The sequence below is a fragment of the Triticum aestivum genome, chromosome 2B (assembly GCF_018294505.1).
Source record: "Triticum aestivum cultivar Chinese Spring chromosome 2B, IWGSC CS RefSeq v2.1, whole genome shotgun sequence".
NCBI lineage: Eukaryota > Viridiplantae > Streptophyta > Magnoliopsida > Poales > Poaceae > Triticum > Triticum aestivum.
In genome coordinates this window covers 572653686-572660940 of record NC_057798.1, presented here as the reverse complement: position 1 = coordinate 572660940, position 7255 = coordinate 572653686, and positions in this window count along the sequence as shown.

Here is a 7255-nt window from a genome sequence, read left to right as displayed (position 1 = left end):
ATTGCCAAATGGGCCATTGAGCTCCTTCCGTTCGACATAACATATAAGCCACGGCGGGCCATCAAGTCGCAAGCCTTGGCCGACATCGTCGCTGAATGGACTAAAGCCGAACTCCCTAAAGAGTACGACACATATTCCAACTGGACCATGCACTTTGACGGCTCTCAAATGCTGGTGGGTCTGGGGGCTGGCGTCGTCCTGATGTCCCCAACAGGAGATACAGTCCAATATGTACTCCAGATAATGTATACGGACTCCAACAAAGCAGCCGAATACGAGGCCCTTCTACATGGCCTCCGGATGGCAGTCTCCATGGGCATTCAACGCCTAGAGGTGCGTGGAGATTCGAACCTCGCGATATCCCGAATAAATGGAGAGTTTGACGCCAAAGATCCAAAATGGCAGCCTATCACAATGCCATCCTAAATATGTCAGCCCGGTTCGAAGGACTGGAATTCCACCATATAGCCCGGGAAAATAATCAGGCAGCAGACGTCTTGGCACGCATCAGCGCAAAACGCGATGCAGTCCCCCCCAACATTTTCCTAGAAAGGCTACTTAAGCCGTCCGTACAGTGGGAAGGGGAATCCGGAATTAACAATCTGGATCAAGACGCATCACCTCATCCCGAACACCCTGACACAACGAAAGACTCCTTCAATGAAGTCACACCCTCAGCCCACGTAATAGTGGCAGTAATTGCCCTGTGGATAGAACCATTCTTAGCCTACTTAACTAGGCAGGAACTCCCCGAGGACCAAAATGGGGCACGCTGCATAGTGCGGCGATCTAAAGCCTATAAAGTCCACGAAGGAGAGCTTTATAGGAAAAGCACCATTGGAGTCCTTCAAAGGTGTATCTCCGAAGAGGAAGGGCGGAACCTTCTGGCGGAAATTCACGTCGGACTCGGCAGGCACCACGCTGCAGCCCGAGCCCTTGTGAGCAAGGCCTTTCGTACCGGATTCTATTGGCCGACGGCCCGGGCAGACGCTCAGGACTTAGTTCAGCGATGCATCGGTTGCCAACTATTCGCTAATTCAAGCCACATGCCGCCTACCACCCTACAAACCGTACCCATCACCTGGCCTTTTGCGGTCTGGGGGCTTGACATGGTGGGACCCCTTAAAGGAGGAACCCACAAGCAAAAGTATCTACTATTCATGGTGGATAAATTCACCAAATGGATAGAGGCCAAGCCCGTTAAGACGGCCGAATCCGGACCGGTGATAGACTTCATATCCGGGGTTGTACACCGTTACGGCGTCCCCCACAGCATCATTACTGACAACGGCACAAACATTACGGCCGATGAAGTTAAACTCTGGTGCAGAAACATGGGCATTAAGCTCGATTATGCTTCAGTCTATCACCCACAAACTGACGGTCAAGTCGAGCGGGCCAACGGTCTAATCATGAGCGGCATCAAACCCAGATTAGTGCGATCCCTTACGGAATCCAACACGCACTAGGCAGAGGAGCTTGACTCCGTACTCTAGGGGCTACGGACCACGCTGAACCGTACTACCGGATTCACACCATTCTTTATGGTATACGGCGCAGAGGCAGTCCTGCCCTGCGACATAATTCATGACTCACCTCGCGTGCGCATGTACGAAGAAAGAGAAGCCGAGCTCGATCGGCAGGATAGCTTGGACACATTGGAAGAGGAGCGCGACGTTGCAAAGGCCCGTTCCGCATTCTATCAACAGCAGGCTCAAAGATATCAAAGCAGAGAAGCACGGGCCAAAACTTACAATGTTGGCGAACTAGTTCTACGCCTGTTGGACAAGAAAAAAGACAAACTCAAGCCCAAATGGGAGGGTCCCTTCATAATCGACCAAGTCCTGACTGGTGGAGCGTACCATCTGCGAAATGCATTGGACAACCGACTCGAGCCAAACCCATGGAACGCACCACACCTACGAAGATTCTACGCCTAGCGCCGGACTCTGTGTTCGTCTCGTTCCTCTGCCACCTTCCTTTTTTTATTTTTAGCTGCCTGGTATTTTTCTCCTCTTTCCTCCCTTCCTTCTTCCAAGCCTTTAGGGTCTTGCTTGCGCGATTTGTTCGCGCATAATTGACGTGCTACCCGCGCTCATTATACTTGGGGGCTTCTTTATCAGAAGCTTATATACACGGGCTTCAGGCCCAAAACATGTGTGACACTTCCGCATGAACCTTTTATGCACCATTATATGCATCAATATGACTTAAGTTTTGGCCAAGCTGGGTTGCCTGGCTCCTGTGCTTACCCCTACGTTCCCGTTTGTACGGCTAGGTGGTAAAGGGAGCACCTCTGCGATTATTACTGCCGGGTCAGTGGGACGTGTACCTCAGACTGGGTGAAGCCGAAAGCTAGCGTTCTTAAGGGAATATTCGGTCGGGGAAATAAAAGATGACTTTTCACTTATTTATTTATTTGCCCCCAGATGCTTTTCTACTTTTTTCGCAGTCCGGACATGCACTTGAGGGCATGCCTCCCAGGGAAAGGAACCCTTAACGGAACTATTCTCCCTAGAAGATGTTTCTTACTAACCATGTAATATAACATAACTAGTTGGGCACTTGTCTGCTAAAGCACTTAGGACCCCTACGCATGGTCTCCATGCATGCCCCGGTTCTTACATAACCGAGAGGGTATTCGGACACACTCCGGACTATCAGGTCCAGAGGTTGAAGCGAAAAGGTCCGCACTGACAAACGATCTACAATCCGGCTAGAAGGCATTATACATGTCATTTTAAAATTACATAGTTAATTTGACTGGGTATATTCTTCTTCAATACCATCCAACAGGCTATCTAATTTACAATCCTGTTGGGAATACTTGGCGGCCAACTCTACCTGGCCGTACACTAAACTGACAGGAATCTCTTTCCCGTCGAGCCCCACAGGGCTGACCTTGGCCATGTGGTTTGGGTCAGCCTTCATGTACCGCGTCTTCACCATGGCCCAGGCCTCCCTGGCGCCTTGACGGCAGGCTGATATCTTCCATAATCGGAAGCGCTGCCGCACTCCCTTCAGCTTCTCAGCAAGCTCTCCAAGGCATTCGGGCATGGAGAGGGATGGCCATAAAGCCTGGACGACGCCCTGCATCGCCTGCCGAACTCGTTCGTGCAGCTGCAACAGCTCGGGAAGAAGGTCCCCCGCAGAACCGGGCATTTCCTCACCCGGCCGACCTGTCAGCATACCTGCGGACATAGCCCTATCAGTCGACTTCCTCGCCGAACTCTTTTTGGAAGATTCGTTTAAGCACTTACTAAAAATGCCACGCCGAAGTCGCCGATTCTCCTTTACAGAATCAGACAGTTGAGCACGAACATCCTTTAGTTCCTCGCCCAGCTAGGTGTTGGCGTCTTGAAGCTTGTTCTTCTCCTGCCTCACCCTCGTCAGCACGCTCTCGCCGGCCTTCAACTAGCACAGGAGTTGTTGCTTGTCCGGATTCACTCCAGCCCTATCTGCACCGTTATGGTCAGAATTGCACACATGCCGCACGTCTCAGTAGAATTATCTTTTGAAGCATATATTACCTGAGGGCGTCCCCTTGGCACTCCCTGAAGCGGCCAGTGCAGCCTCAAGTTGGGCCTTGCACTCTTCCAGCTCCTGGGACAGTTCCGTATTCTTTTTCGTAAGATCTTGCATTTCGTACGATCCTTAAATCAGTTATCTTAACTGCTTCAAGTCTCGGGGGCTACTGATATATATAACCATCAGATTTACTCACCCATATGTCTTTCAGATACTGCTCCGTGGCTCTGGCTAGACCATTTTAAGCGGCACGGAGGTACGCTTCTCCCGTACTAAAGGCGTCCAACGCCTCTGGGGAAAAACATGCATCACAAAGAACAGTCCAGCGGGCGCTCTTTTTCCTGAGGAGAGCATGAGCATTAGCGCAACTCAAGGGCATAAACCCTAGACGTTAAAATTGCGCGCCGTTCCGTTGCGCCGGAGTCTCGATCCGGTCCGCACTTCTTTTTATCCCGCCTGGCTTCGACGGCCCTTGTTGGCTACCCACCGCGGGCTCAGCCCTCCGCCGCAAGGATTTCCCCTGCAAAATGAAACACTATTAGTTTATGAAATAAGCATGGATGGATCCTCCGAAGAGTACTGGGACTTTGATCTCGGTCACCTTTGAGACTGGAAGTAGTTCGGGATAATCGGCCGTAATGGCCACCAAGGTGTTGTCCTTGCTTAACTGATGAAACACCCCATCAATTAGCTCCACACATAGGTCCGGGTCCCCCTGGGAATCCGGGTCGAGGGCCCGTTCCGGGTCCTCGGGTTATCGAGGGGGGCTGTTTATTTCCTTCACAGTCTGGTGTAGCTCCTGCGTTGCAATTGCTAGATTAAGTACTCAACCATGGGAATTTGAAAACAGATAGGCAAGTGAAAGCGTTCGCTCACCCAGCTTGGAGGATTGTACATGGAGAACCCGCCCTCTGGGTTGACATGGAGGAATTCCTCTTCTTCTCCCTTGTACAAAGCGGATAAGATTCTCGTTAAAGTGGCAGCCGAATCCGGCCCCTTACGACCGCATCGGGTGGCGTCGTCCTCCCCGTTGAAATCCCACATGGGGTGGCCTCTGTATTGAAGCGGCTTCACCCCTCGTGTAATGCATATGGCCATGACCTTGATCATGGTCAGTCCGGAATGAGCCAATAGCCTTATCCGGTTCATCAGGTAAAGGACGTCCTTGTCAGTTTCCCTCTGAGGGTTCTGCGGGCGCCAGCTCAGGCGCTTCTTCAACGGAGCATTATTGAACTTGGGGAGGCCGACTGTACAGGGTCCAGCAGGGGGACGTCATCTATATAGAACCACTCTGAAGGCCAGTCATCGGATGCCCTCTTCAGGGTGCCGGATAGATATCCGGTCCCAGCGATGCGCCATAGTTCGGCTCCACCCACTTGATAAATAGACCCCTCCTAAGAGCGGGGCACGAGGTAGAACAACTTCTTCCACAGCGCGAAATGGGCCTCGACGCCCAAGAACAGCTCGTAGAGGGCCACGAAGCCTGCGATGTGCAGTATGGAGCCAGGTGTGAGGTTGTGTAGCTGGAGGCCATAGAACTCTAGTAGCCCTCGGAGAAACGGATGAATCAGAAATCCGAGTCCTGTTATTAAATAAGGGACTAGGCACACCCGCTCTCCTCAGGAGGGATTGGGGATGCTCTCCGCCTGCTCTCCGTTGCTATAGGTGGCAATCCCGGCTTGAACCGGGACCATATATGCTGGGGGGAGGAGCCCCTTGGACTGAAGCACTACTAGCTCGCTATGCGGGACGGAACACCGCCCCCAATCTCCGGGCCGAGGGCTGGAGAGGCGAGAGGAGGAGCTGCACCGACCGGCCATGGTGGAATGGATCCCTGTCGAAGGTGCTCTGATGAAGGCTCGCAGAGGGAAGATGGTGTGGGCTGGATCTAAATCCCTGTCTCTTTTATGGGTAGCTCGTTCACGCGCCTAGGGGGGAGAATGAAAAAACTCCCTGCCTTTTTGCATTCGTTTGACACGTGGAAGATGGTCATTATTGGGCATAGAAGTTGAGGAGTACAGCACGCACTGGAGGCCGGATACTATTCGACGGGTACATGGGATTTGGAGAAGAACCAGCCTTGCAATGCCGAAGACAAATCTGCACACCGGACTCGTCGTCATTGAAGCCTGGTTCGGGGGCTACTGAGGGAGTCCCGGATTAGGGGGTGTCCGGATGGCCGGACTATGACCTGTGACCGGACTCCCGGACTATGAAGATACAAGATTGAAGACTTCGTCCCGTGTCCGTATAGGACTTTCCTTGCCGTGGAAGGCAAGCTTGGCGATGCGATATGTAGATCTCCTCCAATTGTAACCGACTCGGTGTAACCCTAGCCCTCTCCGGTGTCTATATAAACCGGAGAGTTTTTAGTCCGTAGGACGAACAACAATCATACCATAGGCAAGCTTCTAGGGTTTAGCCTCTCTGATCTCGTGGTAGATCAACTCTTGTACTACCCATACCATCAATATTAATCAAGCAGGAGTAGGGTTTTACCTCCACCGAGAGGGCCCGAACCTGGGTAAAAACATCGTGTCCCTTGTCTCCTGTTACCATCCGCCTAGACGCACAGTTCGGGACCCCCTACCCGAGATCCGCCGGTTTTGACACTGATAGTAGGCTTTGTTGAGGCTGGTGTAGTCAATGCACATGCGCCACTGCTTGTTCTTCTTTAACACCAGGACCGGGTTGGCAAGCCACTCTGGAAAGAACACCTCCATAATGAAGCCGACTGCCAGAAGCCGGGCTATTTCTTCTCCGACTACTCTTCTCTTCTCTTCTGATAGGCGGCGAAAGGGCTGCTTGACTGGCTTGGCGTCAGATCGGACATGTAGCTTGTGCTCAGCGAAATCCGTCGGGACACCCGGCATGTCTTTGGGAGACCATGCGAAGATGTCCCGATCATCACGGAGGAAATCGACGAGCTCACTTTCCTATTTGCTGTCGAGGCCGGTGCCCATGACAGCGTACCTCTCCGAGTGCTTCGGGTCCACAGGTATCTTCTTTATCTCTCTGGCCGGCTGGAAAGAACCTTGAGCATCACATTCCTTGGAGTCGGGGGACAGGGCCGACTGCTTGCCAGCCATGGCCACGACTCGATCCAGCATCTTCTTTTCTTCAGCAATCACAAGGGACTCGGCCAGCCAGCTGCTAGCTGCTGCACACTCAGAAGATTTCTTGTAGTCTCCAGCTATGGTGATGATGCCCTTGGAACTCGACATCTTCATCTTGAGGTAGGCGTAGTGAGGTACGGCCATAAACTTGGCCAAAGCAGGTCGGCTAAGCAATGCGTGGTACGGGCTCTCCAGATCCACTACCTCAAACCATATTGCTTCTCGGCGGAAATGATCCTTGCCCCCAAAGTGGACATCCATCTTGATCTTGCCGATTGGTGAGCAGGATAGGCCGGGTACGATGCCATGGAACACAGTCCGACTTGGCATGAGCTGCTTCAGCTTGATGTTGAGCTTCTCCATGGTATCACGGTACAATATGTTGATGCTGCTCCCGTCATCTATCAGCACATGGGAGAAACGGGCGGCTCTCCTTTCTGTCGCGAGGGTGGCATCCAAAACCAATGCATAGGAGCCAGGAGACGGCATCACCTCTAGGTGATTGGCCTGGCTCCAGCTGATAGGCTTCTCCGACCAGTGCATAAACTCGCGGTTGTTGGAGGCGACCGTGTTGACTTTTTGCTGCTGTCAGCGCCGGCTACGCCGGTCTT